Below are 17772 nucleotides of genomic sequence, written 5' to 3'. Positions count from 1 at the left end.
TGTAGAAGGAAGGAACTTGACCACTGCCTCAATATTCTTACCACCTACTTTCTCCTCAAATACAAGAGTCTAGTTTCCCTCTCTATATTTTAGAGAAACTGTCCTGACCACCAATTAAAAAAAAAAGTTTCCTACTTTTAGAAATAATATATAATCCTTGTGGATAATCTTGAAAAGACAATGAATTATAAAGATAACATAAGCTAAAGCTTCATAGAAATAAATACCACAAGTTTCTGGTTTTGTTTTTTTGTTCTTTTTTTTTTTTCCTTTTTGGTCCTTTTCACTGTGTTTATACATGTAGCAGGAGCATTTTTGATTGCCATTAACTTTTTTTGGAAAATGGTACTCAAATATGGCATTAATTTCATTATTTGTAGTTCCTTAATTCCTAATTCTTCAATATATATGGTATATATTGGTATATAGTATATATATTGTTGCTTGTAGCCTACAAGCACCAAGGTATACCTTATATACCATATATATTAGAGATTCTTCAATATATATTTAATCATACATCACTGACCATGTGTCATAGTGTTTTTAATCAGATAGATTCCAAAAAGTAGACTTTCTGGGTCAAAGAATGTTGGCAATTTTAAAGTTGCTAATAAAAACGGTCAAATTGTTAAAAGATGTATTTTACATAATTTAGATTCCAATAGCATTCTGTCAGTGCTCATTTTATGACTCCCTTAAAAGTATTGTTTATGTTTTAGACTTTTGCTAATCTGATAAATAAAAATAATTATTGCTATTGCAGTTTATGTTATTTGGATGGTTAATGGATTGAGCAGGTTTATTAGTTATTGTTATATGTTTGTCTGTTAATTTTGTATTCATGCAACTTTGCTGCAAATATTTTCCCTGGTTTGTTATTAAACTTTAAATTTTATTCATAATGTTTCTGATGAGCAAAATCTTTTTATAATGTACTGGAAGCTTTCTACAGTAAAATCTATCACATCTGTTACTATTTGCTTCTGTACTGTCTCTTCACCTTTTTCTTACCTTCACTCTTTTCCTTTTTATCCTGCCACTTAACTGTGAGACATTAGGCAAGTTTATTCATCTTTCTAAGCCTCAAATGAAAATAATATATATACAAAAGGATAACAGTAAGGAGTAAGTAATATTCTGAAGCACTCAACAGCATCTGACTCACTCAATAATTCTGATTCACATTTATAAATTTTGCTCCCAATAGCTTTAGCGTATTTATTTTTAAATTCACTGCTTGTCTTATACTTCATTTTCAGTAAATTTTTAGAAATTATTGTTTATAATTTATTATTATTGATATAGCAAAGCTGTTAATTTGAGTATTTTAGTACATATTCAGACACAATGAACTTATTAATTCTACTGGTTTTAAAATTGAGCTTTTATAACTTTATCGTCTACAAATTCAAATGATTTGTTTCTTTTTTCATTATTGTTTGTTGTATAAATTCTTTGATTCTTATTCTGTTGGATCTACTTCTGAACCAGTGTGAAATAATTATTGTTATAATGAACATCCCTGATTTGTACTTTTTACTTCTGAGGATGCCTTTAGAGTTTCATCACTGAATGTGATAGAACTATGAGCTCAAGACATTTGTTATTTTTTCTTATTAGGGATTCCTATTTTAAAATAATTTTAATTAAGTAGAGTTGATACATTTCAGACTTTACCAGGTTTATAGAAATTATATTTCTCTCAGTGGTTGCCCAATGTTAATACTATCTTAATTCCTTGAATGGACCCTGATTTTAGTTGTAAGGGATTTATCTTCTCATGCACTAGTAATTTTTTCCTAATCTTTTACTTAGTATTTTCAGATAAGTTATTTTGCTTCATGGTTTTTATTTTTAGCCATGTTTACCAGATGTTGCTCTCTGTGTTGTCTTAATTTTCTAAAGCAAATTAGGTAGCTTTTCATCCTTTCCATTTCTGTAACATTTTATATGTATCAAGAAATAACTTTAATATAAAAAATTTAAAAACCAACCCTTCAATGTATATGAGTTTTGTCCTTATTTGTATATAGTTCTTTAATATTTACTATTTCTTCTTTATTGAACAATGAAATATTTCTCCTGTTTCTTGCATTACCTTTTCTTTTATGAGATAAAGTTCAATGAGATCTTAATATTAATGTTTATAATAATATTAACTTTAATATTAAAGTCAATAAATTATTTGTCTCTTCCTCTTTTAATTTTTACATGGATTTTTATCTCCCCATTAAATTTGCTACAGTTTTTCTGCTACTTTCAAAAAGAAACATCTATTGGCATTACTGATCAATGACCAGTTCTAAGGTTTTTTTGTTTCTAATTAACATATTTCTTCTTTCATCTTTTTGGAAATTGTTTGATATTTAAGGGTCCACGATGACTACCTTGTCTCTAAATCTAGTAACCTTCTGAATGCCTGAGAGCATTTCTCTTATTCTTTGAATAGGTCTCAGCTAGATCTCCCTGGTGAAACGCTTTCCTAGTTTTTCTGTCTGCTTTCACTATTCCTCTTCAACTTACTTCGAACTTCCTGTTTTCTCTCCCAACCTCACAAATGGGCTTTCTCCAAAAGCAGCCTGTAGTTCTTATTTGCTTTGTAGACTTCATCTGACCTCACCCAATCACAGTCAAGTCAGTAAGCCTATATCCTCATATTGACAGTCTTAGTCTATATTTCTAACTATAGGCTGAATATTTCCATTAAGAAGTTAAACTCTCAAAGTGAAGTTGAACTCAAAGTGAAGTCACAAGCTTTCAAAATAAAGTCCTTGCTGTGACTTCCGTATTGCTATATAATTTCTATAATCTTTGCACTATTAGGTAACGTGTGGTAACAAGTTCTCAAGAAAACCAAATAACATCTTGTTATATGTTCTTCCTCACAAAACACAGTCCAAAACTTGGAAGATAATGTTACTAATATTTTTTTTGGTAGTGGAGTTGGTGGACACATAATATATTTTTTCTAGCATTTTATATTTTCTATTACAAACTTGAATTATTTTTATATGAGAAAAGAACACCCTGCCTTTGTGTATTTACTTTTAGTATTGTAGGGCAAAGAACATGGCTTTTAACACAAACATACCTCATTTTGAATCTCAGCTCTCTAATTTACATTGTAACTGGACACAGTTACTTTATCCTCTACTTCCTCATCTCTATAGTGGTGAAGAAATAAAAATTTTTATTATGCAGAAATGTAAATGAGGCAACACATTTTATCCTTCTATTAAGGCAGAGAGGCATGGTCAGAGCTCATGAAATGTTATTGTCACTTAAGAACAAAAGGAGGAAAATGTTGACAGACCTTTCTGTAAGTTCTGAGTTTATATGATCATTTGAGAGTAACTTTGTCATGCATTTTTTGATATTGCTTCTTTGTTGGTATCAGAGTGGGACTTAAATGGTTCCTATCACTCTTTTCTAAACAATCTGCTGCTTGAAGCCTAGAAATATCCTTCTGTAGGTAGATTCAGTATGAAATTTAGACCACAGGTCAAGACAGCAAAGCACACACCTAATGTAAATGCCTAAGTCATTAAATTCAGTGTGATACTCTGGATACCAGCATGTTATGCCCTCTGTCTATGTAGGAGGCTCCGTGTGAGAGACAGAGGTTTAACAACTAAAAAGAAAGTGCACATTTGGAAGTTATCAAACCTGATTCAGTAGTGTTGCAAAAAGGACGTGAGACTTAACAGAGCATTTATGTTTAATTTGGGCATTTAACTCTACTAATTTCAGTGCTGTTTGCAAAAAGAAGTTTAAGGCTGGCAATTACTTTTTTAGCTCATAATGTCTTTTCATTTGGAAATTCGTTTCTGGGAAAGTTTGAAAGTTGGCTTTTTGAAAATTACTCTTTTTTTTTTTTTTTTGCTACACAAAGGTCATTCATAAATGTCAAACATCATTTGGTAGTTGTTTCTGTTTTTTTAAAAAATGTCTGGAAGGATATCTTTTGAGACTTGTTTTTGAGGTCAATCTAGTGTTTCAGAGAAGTGGGAAATTCTGATCCATGAAACTACTGGGTTTGAGAAAAACACAGAGCACTGTTACACAGAAAAATAAAGTATTTGTATGATTCAATTGTGACCTTTTTGAATGATTAACAGATTGCAAGCCTGGTAAAAGAGTTCAGTTCTTTCTCAGCCATTTACTAAGAATAATTGAGTACTGTTGTGAGAATTCTATTCTTTTATTGAAACTGGATTCAGAAAACCTTTAGGGTCTACAGAAGACACCAAAATTAATGCCTTTTCAGTCTCAGTAACTTGTGGAATGAATATATAAATTTCTGATTAGTTTCTGTGCCTCTTCCAGAATGAATCTCATGTGGCCTAATACTAACACTTATTAATGCTTCATTAATAATGTATATTCACCTTCTTTTATGTTCCATAAAATACATTTTGGTAGAGGCAAAATTTCAAAGGCACCTGGTTGCCACGGGTGAAAACGTTAGGGAGGAAGCAATATGATGCCTTACTCATCATTAAAGTGATTCTATTATATCCAACCTCATGTTGATGACTCCATAGGATTACATTCTTTTAAAATATATCTTAATATCAATTCACATTGTGAGGCACTTAATCTAGCATATTTTGTTTCCCATAGAGTATCAAATAAAATCTACAAAAGAGTTGGAAGGAACCTACGTCTAAGATTATAAAAACCCAAAGGATATATTTGCCTGATTCTCTATTAATCGTATTTGAACCTTGGCACCATAATTAACACCATGAAGACATGTATGCAAATTTAGAGAAGTAAAGGATACAAAGGACATTAAAATAGCTATAATTTGAAAGAAACTGTAGTGGTCTTATTAACTATATGTCTTATTCTCGAGGGCATGACTTGGCTATCAATTTGATACAATTTTTGAGTCCCAGATCCAACACATATTAGCTATGTAATGATGGACAAGTAACATAACCTCTAGAAACCTCATCAGCTTCATAACTAAAATGAGAATAATAATAGGACATAACTCATCCAGAAGATAGCACTTAAATATAGTGCCTATTTCATTGGAAAGAATTCCAGCCACATGGCAGAATGAGCTGATATTAATGGAACCAGACCTGTTAAAAATTCATTAAAATGTTCGATAAAATATGGCAGAAAAAATGAGCCAAGCCCAAAAGAAAGGGAAATGTATAGGTGTCCATAAAATACAACAGGAATAATAAAAGACAAAATATTAAGGGTATGCTAGACGATCTTAATTGTTTTAGACAGTTATATGCTCTAAATGACTTAGAATTGGGATCTAAGTGTTGTTGTGTAGACAGGAGAGTCCTCAGCCTTTGTAGTTTTGGAGAACTAAAAGCAGTCCAACTATAGAAAGTCTGAGGCTTCAAAAAACTGCCCCCCTCTATCAATGGAGATCTAGAAAAACTTTACTCAGCGGCCTAGGAAACAGTGAGAGGAAAACTTGCCTTCTGTCTGGAGCCTTGAGTGGGAGGGGAAAAAAAAACTACCCAAGAAAAAAATAAACACTGGCACATACCACACAGGTGTATGGTGTGAATTTATACTGTCATGATTCAGTAACCTAAAGCCAAGCAATTTACTGCTATGGAAGTTGTGTAAGGACTTTTAGAGTGAGGCCTTTTAAAGGACTTTTAAAGGACATAAGTAAAAGTAAGAGTTTCACAGGGGAAAAGTACTGTGCAAGATGAACGTCCAATAGAAATAAATTTAAATAAAACAAAATACACAAAAAAATAAACTATAGAAGGAAACAGAAAATATGCAGAAGCAGCAGCAGATGCAACACAAGGAGCAAACCAATAACTAGAGAAAAAATACCTTCAATAAACTATGAAGGAGATATGTTTAAAGTTACTTTCCTTTGGAGTTGAAATCATTTTAAAACAATATGATTTATTTTTAATCCTTCTTCTACATAAGTTTCTAAATATTTCAAGATAATTGCAGTTTTTTTCTGAGGTTTTCTTATTTCAAGTTAAATAATCTCAGTTTCTGATTTTTGTTAGAAGCTATTTGTATGTCACTTATGGTACTAATAACTCAATATTGAAGTCTGATTATTTGAATTTGTCCTAGTTTTCCTACTGGATTTTATTCTCTAAAGTGCCTTATACATTGGGCACTCAAAAATTATTTCCAAACTAAAGATTAAACTAATCTCTTTTCAGACAATCTTCACTCCCCTTCTCACCTTTTTAATGTTCTGAGCACCCTTCTTTGCACATATTTTACTTTATCAATGTGCCTCTTAAAAATAAAGACCACGATTAATTGATAAGTAATTCAAAAGTTTTTAATTCCATGCTTCAAAAATCCAATCAAAATTAAATTTAGGTTTGTTATAGCTATCTTACAATGTTGACTCATTAAAATTTGGTTATCAAATAACCAGTGCAATCATTTTAGCATAACTTATTTTAAGTCAATTGTATCCCCACTAGGAGGATATATACTCTCATACAATTTTCTGACAAAGAAATAATAACATACAGAATATACAGATTCATAGAGGGGTTTTAATTAATGGAAAAATATCAAGTGAAATATTTTTTTTAAAAACTGCAACACAATGGAAAACATTTTTCCTTCAGAGAAGCAAAATTGTAATGACTTCTACTTCTTGATGAAAAAGTTCATTATAATTGGATAATTAGTGCTAATGTCTCCTGTAAAGGTTGGGATATTGGGGGGAAGAAAAACCTGTAAGATGGAATAGGAATAGTTTGACATGTAAGAGATGCCATCCCTAACCCCCTTGCCCATCTTTGGCCACTTAGTCGCCAGCCTTGTAGAAGCGTAGTCACATGATGATGAGCAAACAACTCTGGACTCCTTGCTAGGTTATGTTAGTGTTCTCATATGGTTCTGAAAGTACAAAATCACCGGAAGGACCATGTTTAGTGGATATTACTAATATAAAATACCCAGACACAAGTAAAGGAATGTGAATTTATAACCCTAGCATTGTCATCAAGGTGCTCCCAAATTCTCTAGCCTTCCAAGAACTTATCTTTAATTTAGTATAAATTTTTAAACATATACTTGGCTTAACTGTAACATAATTTAGAGCTAGAAATTCAACATCCTCTTAATATTTCTAAAGATTCTTTGAGGCAGGGATTGCATACATTTCTTCCTGTCCACCCATCCATTTATTTCATCTGTATTATCAATAATTGCTTTGCATTTTCCTTCTGGAGCTATTTTCTTTATTCTGTCTCCCTTTTCAACCTCAACATGAAACCAAGCTTCCTTTTCTTTAATCCTTTCCGTTTAAGTATTTGTAATGCAGGTTAAGTAGGCATTTAATAAAAGTTGGATTGAGTGGAGAGGGATTATATTTTACCACAGCATAGTATGTACTTCTATCTAAATATCACTACTATTAATAATTTCTTTTTCAATTCCTTCCACAAGGAATTTTCAGTTTTTTTCCTCTGGTCTCATTTTCCCATCATTTTTCTGGACATGTCTTTTTTTATTCCTCTCCCAAGATTGATTAGCCTCACTCCCCTTCTCTGTTGCCCACAGTGAGCCTCACCTTCTCTCTCTGGAAGCCTCAGTAAACTTTAATTATTACTCTGCAATTATGTAAAATAATCTCTATTCTATAGCCTATAAATTTTCAAGCCTGGCATCCTATCTTTATATAACCAGATGGGTCTATCACAATGTTTTCATAAGCCTAAGACAGCTTTCTGCAGTATTTCTGCTCAAATTATTTTTAATTTGATATTTATTTATTCACCAGATATTTATTTTGGGCACCGTGTGTCTGTTAAAAAGAAATGCAAAATGTACAACGAGGAGTGGGTCTCCTAAGGGAAATGATCATTTGTTTTAATAAATGCTGTTAGCCATCAAAATATTTATGAGGCACTTAATGTAGGTGGCCTGGAAAATGTATATTGGCCAATGGGAGCGAGAGGCTGACAGTTATTTGCCTAAAAGCCATACCTGATACTGTAGGAATGAGTGAGATTTCTGGGGAAGAGAATGTTGAGGCAGAATCTAAAGGAAAACTCACATTTAGAGGATGAAGAGTCACTAAGGCAATGAAAGAGACAGAAAAGCAGACAAGAGGAGGAAGAAAATTAAAATCCTGTCAGCTTTGAAAGCCAAGGAAGGTGAGCATTTCAAGAACGGTTGTGGGATGGGGAGGGCGGGAGAATGTCAAATCCTGAAAGAATCATGATGAACATGACAGTTCTTAAGAGGCAATTGATTTTCAAGAGAGCAGTTTCATTCAAGGAAGGAGGTTTGAAGTCAGATTATCTGACATTATTGGGTGAGTGGGAAGAGAGGAATTAGAGGATATTCTTTTGAGAGGTTTCTGCAACAAGAAAGAATTGTTCCGAGAATGAAATGGGAAATTATATATTTTGCAGTTACCCTTTATTAATCAAGAATCATGGGCTCAATTTTCATAGAGAAAATTATTGGAATGTGAGGGGGTTGAGATGGAAGCAGAGTACAGCTGGCGGTAGCTCAGAACCTCCAAAACAAACGTGGAAGAAAATAAATTAGAAAGTTAGCTAAGGAGGAAAACATTCAGTGTGCTCTGCTAGATAGCCGGTCATTGTGCTGAAGGGGAACATAGAGTACCAAGTAAGCGAAATGAAAAACACTAATATCTAGACACACTGATACAATTTCAAAATTCCAAGGATAAAAGTCCTAAAAAGCGGGGGCCGGGCGTGGTGGCTCACGCTTTTAATTCCAGCACTTTGGGAGGCCGAGGGAGGTGAATCACCTGAGGCCAGGAGTTCCAGACAAGCCTGGCTAACATGGTGAAACCCCGTTTCTACTAACAATACAAAAAATTAGCCGGACATGGTGGCTGGCGCCTGTCGTCCCAGCTACTCCGGAGGCTGAGGCAGGAGAATGGCCTGAACCTGGGAGGCGGAGCTTGCAGTGAGCCGAGATCGCGCCATTGCTCTCCAGCCTGGGTGACAGAGAGTCTGTCTCAAAAAAAAAAAAAGTCCTAAAAATCTTCCAGATATAAAAGTTATTCTCTTGTAAGAAGACTCATGGGCAACACTGGATACTAGGAGTCAGTATAGAAGTATCTTCAAAGTTTAATGAGAAAAAAACTTAACCCTAAATTTCTAAGACTAGCCAGACTAACTTTCAAGCGTGTCAGGGTGAGGTAAATCAACTTTAGCCCATTCTCTGTGAAAGAATATGTTGAACAAAATGATAAATGAATCTAAGAAAGAAGCCAAACGAAGAAACTAAAAATAATCTAATAGTTAAGTATAAATTATTAAAGCACAAAGTACGAATGTAATGGTTTGGAAATACATGACAAATGGATATAAAGGAAGAAGGGGAGGTGATAGCAGACCCAAATTATTGTCTTGGCTGGAGAAACCTATAGATGCTGATTAATTAAAGAGATTGACAGATTTTTAAAGATACACTTTATGTATATGTGAAAAGTTAGGGTATAACACTTTTAAATAATTAAATTACGATATCTCGAGAAAAACGTTGCAGTGGCAATTCCTATCAATCAAAAAAAAAATATTAGGAAAGGGCAAAAAATAAACAGCAAGAAAACATGGTAAAGACAAACAATAAAATAAGACAGAAGAGAAATGTTCAACATTGTAATAAATACAATAAATGTGAGTGGGTTTAATTCCCTATTAAAAGGAAGATGGGATTTTTAAAATCCAACTATATATGTTATGTAAAAGATACATGCTTGAAGCAAAATGACACTAAGGGGCTGAAAATAAAATATAGAAAAAGATGTAGCAGACAAATATATCAACAAAGCAGGAATAATAACATTAATATCAGACAAAATTGGAGTAAACATGAAAAGCACAAATCAGAATGAAGAGAGATGTTGTATGTTGATAGAAATCAAATAGATTCAGATGAAGAAGAGTTAACGTCTGCCCTGCCAACACTACGTGCAACTAAAGTATGTCAGGATAAACACTGAACACTTCAGCAGGAGGTGTGGAATGTGGCAATATCGAACACAATTTAAATTGTGATTCCTCACAGCAAAACCACTTTAGGAGACTCTCTTCAGGTAGAAAAATCTTTGAAGACAACACATATGTCTAGTGATAGGGAAATATAAGGGAGTTATGTAGTTCAAGTACATTTATATCTTCTTGGGCAGTTTAAAAAAATAATAATAAAATATATAATATAAGAATAGGAGGATAGAATGATAAAGGGCAGATATTATCTTCTGAGGTGTAGAGAGACTAGATTGGCCCATAACAAAAAAAGTCTATTAAAATTAAAAAGAGAGAAAACTGTAAACATAATACATAGAAGACAGTAAGACTACAATATTATTTGTGTCATAGTGACATGTCTTTTGTGTCCACAGTTTTAATTTAAATGGTCCTTTAAAACAAATTTTGTGGAATAATAATACGGATGAGATACGCGCTTGGTTTTATATGAAGTACTCTATGAATGAAAAACTAAAAAGTTATTTATAAGAGAAATGTATATATAACTACTGATAACCTTTCTAAAGCGCTGGCTTGTTAATTTAATTTTCATTCAATATTTCATAAGCCTTATATATCAGACTAGGAATAACAATAATGTTCTTCTATCAAAAACAAGATTTTTGTCTGCTATGTTCACAGTTACATCTCCAGTGCCGAGAATCCTGTGTGGAATGTGATGGGTGCTCACTTAATGTTTGTTGAATGAGTGAAATGTATTCATTCCCCAATGCCTTTGATAAAATTCCCTCCTATAAAAAAAATTCTGTGCAGTGTGGATGCTAGCTACAGCATAGAGGTACTTTTTAAAATAAGTATTAGGCAATCTGAGATTTCACGTGCAAAGTAAATCTTGATTTAATGCTTAGACGTGGATCAAAATAACTTCAACCTTGAATGATTTGAGAAAATGTCTTGAGGAAATGAAACAACTCTTATGTTACTCAGACTCGTGCATGTGCACACATTCGTGTATGTCTGTGTACAGACCTGTTCATCGAGCTTGCCCAGGTCTTTTACAACTCTTGGTCTGCTGAGAGATAGCCTACATGTTCACGAATCATCTTTCGATCTGAGAAAATAATGTAATTTTAGAGCATAAGGAGACCTTAGAGATCATGTTCCCAGTATCTCCTTTTGCAAGAAGAGGAAACAGGTGCAGGGAATTTAAGGCGTGATGCCCTGAAATATGAGTTGCATCTCCTGATTGCTTATTTATTTTTCCACCCCTCCACATTGAGCCTTAACCTTCATCCCAGTTAAAATGGTCTTAACTATCTTTAGTATGTGAAGCACAGCTTTTAAAATACTAATTATTTGTAGATCTCTCTATAGAATACCACTTGTGCCTTGGTAGTAATAACAACTGATGAAAACAAGCTCAAATAGTAGTTAATTGATTAAAAGAATTTTTATGTACTAGAAAAATACTGAAAATATTTTCCATATATCTTAGTTCATTTCTGAAAAATAAGCCAAAAGTTTAAGGGAATAGTTAAGATGGCATTAGAGTTATTTTAGAAATTATAAATTCTATATACAGGTCTTAGAAGAGTCATTTTTATTAAGAAAGTCAGGTTTGATACTTCTTTCACTAAATGTGTATAAAAGATACTATTTTAAGTTAAAACTTTTTGTAATAAACTAAAATATAGTGGTAGATAAATGATAAAACATGACCAGAACTACTTTGGTATTTCTAGATTGTCTTTTATAAAAGCATCTTTATATAAATATAATAGGCAAAGCAAAACTATGTGAAAGACAGAGAAACTTTTCTCCCTTACCTCCATGTACGAAAAGTAAGCCTTGAAATCTTTCAATTCAATTGATTGTAATTCAAGTACAATACAGAGGCACCAGAATTACCTAAATACTAGTGTTTTATGAAAAAAGAAGATATTTCATCTACCACTTATTTTTTTTTTTGGTCAAGCAACCATTAATCTAATCTTTAACCTTCAGTTGTAGGGTAGCATTTATTTTGTACTAATAATATACCAACAATGTACCAATAGTAGTACTATAAAATAATGTACAAATTATTTTATGGAATATTTTAAGTTATTTCAGTAAATATGTATACAGTGATATTGCTTTAAGTTAAATTATTCTACACTACACTGTTACAATAAATGATAATGAGCTTTTGTGAATTTAAAAGTACCATACTGGACATAAGCCAGAGAAGTGTCCATCCTTTTGGTAACCTCTATAAAATCTTCTCTGAAGACAGAGTGTGCAGGTCAGAAAGCTTGGCAGAAAAGCAACCAAGCCATGTTCTAGTTTGGAAAATATAGAAATAACCATCCAGGGACAATTCAGTTTACTTTCTTATATTTCTGACTTTCTAAGATCTTGTCAAGAGACACATTAGCAACAAGGTTATTAAAATTGTATGCTGTAAGAGTTTTAGCCTACTGTAAAAATGTTAACAATTTCAGTAAAGCATCTTATTTGGCCACTGGTATGCTAATGTGCTACATTAAGGTCTGAAACAAATCAACAACAAAAAATATCTAGCTGCTAGTACTATTGAAAGTAGAATTGTATTTGTCATTTATGTGCTTCTCGTCACCAACAAATAAAATATATTTTTAAGCAAACTATTCCTGCTGATTTATAAGAATTCAGTAGTTGTCTCAGGAAGATACGAGATATTAACACACAATTGCGTAATGGATAAGAAATAATAAATAATTCCTGCACGATTACACACATTGATGAATTCTTGCATGGAAGACTGTGTCCAACTTACTAACATTTCCTGGATGGCAAACAGAATAAGTATAAAAATAATGATTTAATAGTTTATCCTCTGAATTTCCTGAAAATATTTTCATAAAATATTTCATTACATAATTTTCAAACAAATGTTTGAGGAGTTCCGAAGGAAAATCTATTATATGTAATTATTTCATTGTTTTTACTTGAATAATGTTACATAAATACAGCATTATTGTCTAAATACACCAAATATATTTGATAATCACTTCTACAAAATGTTATAAGTTAGACAGTGTAACGACATTAAACACTCTTGAATATTTTTAACTTTTCTGTAAACATATTAGCAGTATGCCCTTTGACTATTTCATGTTTTATCTGTTTTTAGAAGTGCCCTAAAATTACTCATTTGCTTAACAGAGTTACGCCCAGCTACCCAATAAAATCATTTCTGTCAAAGTATTTTGAAAAGCAAATTTTGTTTTATTTCTGTAAGAAATAGCATTTTGGGCCATGTAGCTACATATCTAGCTTTGGGAATGGAACCAAGAAATAATAAGAAAGAAAGAATATCAGTTAATCTCTTAAATTTTAATGATATATCTATCAGATTTCTAATATGTTTAATATTGATTAATCTCATGTTATTTAAATATATCCAAATATTTATTAATTTATTATATAACTGTCATTCTTGAATTTTTTGGAAGTTTTCTTCCATCATCTATTGTATTTTTTATGGTTCTTTGGGAAAATGAAATTAGTATACTTATAATCAGTAGTAAAAGTATCCTTTAAAAAATTTTATTCAGTTCATGCTAACTGTAGAAATGTTTTTTATTATATTAATTCCAGGCTTTTATCCTATCAGCTCTATCTTTTCACAGAACACTTGGCTACACAGGTACTAAAAAAATAATTTAATGAGAACACAATTTTTCAATCTGGTAACATTTTTAAACACTACTAAAATTAAGGCAAACTCTTTAGAGATTAGAAACATACCAAAATCCTGATAATCTGGGTTGCTCTTCACTATCAAAATATCTCCCAACTATGTCCAGACGCGGTGGCTCAGTCCTGTAATCCCAGCACTTTGGGAGGCCGAGGCGGGTGGATCACCCGAGGTAAGGAGTTCGAGACCAGCCTGATCAACATGGAAAAACCTCGTCTCTACTAAAAAAAAAAAAAACCGGGCGTAGTGGTATATTCCTGTAATCCCAGCTACTTGGGAGGCTGAGGCAGGAGAATCGCTTGAACTTGGGAGGCGGAGGTTGCGGTGAGCGAAGATGGCGCCATTGCACTCCAGCCTGGGCAGCAAGAGCGAAACTCTGTCTCAAAAAAGTAAAACAAAACAAAAAAAACTCCCAACTACAGTGTGTAGCAAAAATTTTCATGCAAAGTCACTGTGCCGGTTCTGTTTCTAATGAAAAAAATTAATAATTTATATTCTTGCCTAAATATAAGCCTATAAGGCATTAAATCTAATAATATTTTTGAGAAAATATATGGTTGCTTCTCAACAGAACTTACTTGCCTACAATACCTTAAGCCAGTCAGATGATGGAATCTTTCTCCTGTCAGCAAATCATATTTTAATATTCTTTCTTGTTGGGTTGTGATAAAGGAGGTGTCAGTTCCAATGTACAATTGTATGGCTTGAAAGATTTAATTCTATTTCTCTTTGGAGACATATTAAAAGATTATTTTTGTTTTCTCTTTGGAGACAAATTAGCAAGTCATTGTAGTTGAGGACATTGCAGTATTTAAGAAATTGATATAAAAAATGAGTCTCAAGTGTAGCTCAATAATATTTTGATTATAATGGCTTTATATATTTCAAAGGATCAGGCCATGTTTAACGGATTTCCTTGAACTATGAGCTTTAAAATATCAGAAACCATTTCTGATTCGTCTGCATAACTTTGTTCCTAAGATACTAATTAATAAATGTTTATTTAAAAAAAAGCTTTGTTTCAGGACGGCGACACTGATTTTTTAAATGAAGCAGTATTTTAATTTTTTAATAATAACCTGAATATTTATGGATAATAACCTTATTGCCAGCAGGAATTTTGACCATGATAATCATACATAACTAATTTTCAAGTACTTCACAGAAAATTTTATTTTTCTCCCCATTGAACTAAGCAAGTTAAGGAAATGGTTCTCGACATCTAGAAACTTGCATTTTGGAGAAACAATTCTTAATGCAAAATTTATTTGTTTGATAAATAAATATTGAACTTCAGTTATTTCCAAAGCAGGAAGTGATTTTAAAATTCATAAGTAATACTTCCTTTTCCTTAGAAGTTTATAATCTGCTAAAAAGAGTAAGACAATCTAATAATTATAAAGAAAGTCCATTTTTAATTCAAAGTCAAGAAAAATAGAAGTTGAGGAAGGCAGAGGTTATGTTTGGTTAATGAGGAGACAGTTCATGGAGGTGCTGCCATTTGAGTTGGGCTTGGTGAGAGACTTACTTGCAGGCATCACTAGAAATGCAGTGTTTTAAGTTTAGGAAAATGTAAGAAAAGGTACAGTGGTTTGACGAATCCCATAACAACAAGTAGTGCACTTTGACCACACAGTGCAAGTAGGACATAACTCCAAAAGTTTGTTGAGAAGCAATAATGGCAGAGGTGAGGATGACTTCTGTGGACATGTAAACAAAAGATAACTAACAATGTGAAATAGTATTTCCATTGCTGGACAGATTACAGTAATGACTCTTATCTCCTAATCTATTGATGTATTTGTCTGTATGTTTAAAAATACACATAGTAAAATAAGAAACGGATATGTGTTTGTGTTTTAACTTTTTAATGAATTTGATTTCATATGATGACCCTTAATTTCCAGACAAAAACTTTATAACTAATAATTGACTATCAAAAGTCAAATTTTAAGTCTATTTATTTTTTAATGATCTACTTACATATTCCTGGATTGGCGAAGAAATGACATAAAATTGTTCTGAAGGAAATTATTTTCAAAATTTTTCTTTCATGTAACTTCGATTGTATGTGACTTCCAGAGCCTATTGCTTTTTAGCAAGAAGCACAGTGAAAGATTGAGAAAATGTACCTAAACATGGAAGTCATCTCTAATCATTTGGGTTTTATACATGAACATAGTTGTTTACCCACCACTTCACTGATAACATCAACATAAAGGTATAGGAAATAACCCTGTATATTCATAAACCATGTACCATGTGTACATATATAATGTTATGCTATACATTATTTCATTTGATTTCATAACTTGCTTTTCATTGCTTTCACCAAAGCAGATCATCTTTTTATTTGGTTATGTTCTTTTTCTCGTGTAACTAATGTAATATGTTATCTTTGCCAACTAAGAATCATTTGAATATGAATCAACCATCCATGAAGAATTTATATTATTCAGAAAGCCTGCTATGCTAAAAGTATACCTCAACCCACTTTCACCACATAAAATAATAGCAAAAATAATTGATTTTTCCTAAGTTTGGATGATCCAATTGGCCTAAATTTTTATTAGAAGTGAAGAAGATAATGCTATCTTGAAAGACAACACAAATGTTTTAAAAATACCCCGTTGTGAGGTATGGAGAGAACCATAACATTATCTGTTAAATCTTACTGTTAATAGTAACTCTAAAACACAGAAATTTTTTTATTTTGAAACATGGGACATAAACTTTGGCAGAAGAAACACACTTGGTTAGACAATAGTTTATATATTTCAATTACAAATTTGAATTAAGTCTAGAACAATGGATGTGGAATATTCAAAAAAATACCACCATAGTGTTGTTTTCCCATCTGAAAAAAAATCAATGAATTTTAATGTCTTCTGTCTTATAAGGAATTTAGTTATATCAGGACCTCATACTAATTCTCATTTTTTAAAAATAATTTTTCAGATACATTATAGTGACAACCATAATCAACAATTCCAATTCAGACTTCTGATTAATAAGTTTGTAATCAAGTTCATAAATTATTGAAGAATTTCTTATTGCAAATATTGTGACTTATGATAAACTATCAGCACTAGTATTCATATAACATTGATTATTGATAATTAGAAACAACTACAGTATAGGATATTGAAATTTAATTTGTAGGATATTGAAATTAAATTTGCATTACACGTATTTTAAGAGATGTAAATCACATTCCAACTGATAATATAAAATGATTTACTTAAATTTGTTCTATTCTTTAAAAAATGAACACTTCAACTTGTTTTAAACTTAAGAAAGTGTTAAAAATTGAATATGCCCCTTTTAAAATCATCCCAAGGCTGGCCATGGTAGCTCCTACCTGTACTCCCAACAATTTGGGAAGCAGCGGTGGGCGGATCCCTTGGGGCCAGGAGTTTGAGATCAGTCTGGGAAAGATAGTGATACCCTGCTCCAACAACAACAACAACAACAACAAAATACTTTAAAATTAGCTAGGCACAGTGGATGGTGCTTGTTGTCCTGGCTACTTGGGAGGCTGAGGCAAGGGAGAGGATCACCTGAACCCAGGCGTTCAAGTTTACAGTGAGCTATGATTGCACCACTGCACTTCAGCCTGGCTGACAGACCAAGACCCACGGGCATACTTAGACCTCCTTAATTTGAAATCATAGTCTCTGTTAAAAATAAACCATTTTCCTTAGAGAAGAGATTTCAGCCTGTTATCATGCTGCCACTGAGTGGAAGAGTTACCTTCTGCTAGAACAGGTTATACAGTTATTTACTACATAATTAAGTTGTAGGCATGAAATCATCTTTTCAGCATTCTGTGCCCTCTCAGTGCCAAAATTACCTCAGTGTGAGAATCAGAGCCCCCAGGTGACTTATGTAAACCTATACTCTGACATAAATGCTGAAAACAATAGACATACCCACAACTTAAAATACAAATTCAGGAGGAAATAAGGTGAAGCATACTGTTGATAAAAATTACTACTAAATTCCGGTGCTATTTCATATCCAGAAACATTCTAGTTGCATATAATATTTGAAAATATTGGATAGTCATTCTACATATAAACTTCCTAAATCATTAAT

At 32.3% G+C, this 17772-nt stretch overlaps 1 protein-coding gene across 2 annotated transcripts in view; it reads left to right on the top strand.

Moving 5' to 3' along the window:
- The window catches only part of ADGRB3 (adhesion G protein-coupled receptor B3), a 748566-nt gene that overhangs the window by 260327 nt on the left and 470467 nt on the right, over positions 1 to 17772 (top strand). The window lies entirely within an intron of this gene.

This window comes from Colobus angolensis, unplaced genomic scaffold (assembly GCF_000951035.1).
Source record: "Colobus angolensis palliatus isolate OR3802 unplaced genomic scaffold, Cang.pa_1.0 Scaffold613, whole genome shotgun sequence".
Lineage (NCBI taxonomy): Eukaryota > Metazoa > Chordata > Mammalia > Primates > Cercopithecidae > Colobus > Colobus angolensis.
The sequence above is the reverse complement of the archived record's forward strand: the minus strand, read 5'-3'. Positions and strand labels throughout refer to the sequence as shown.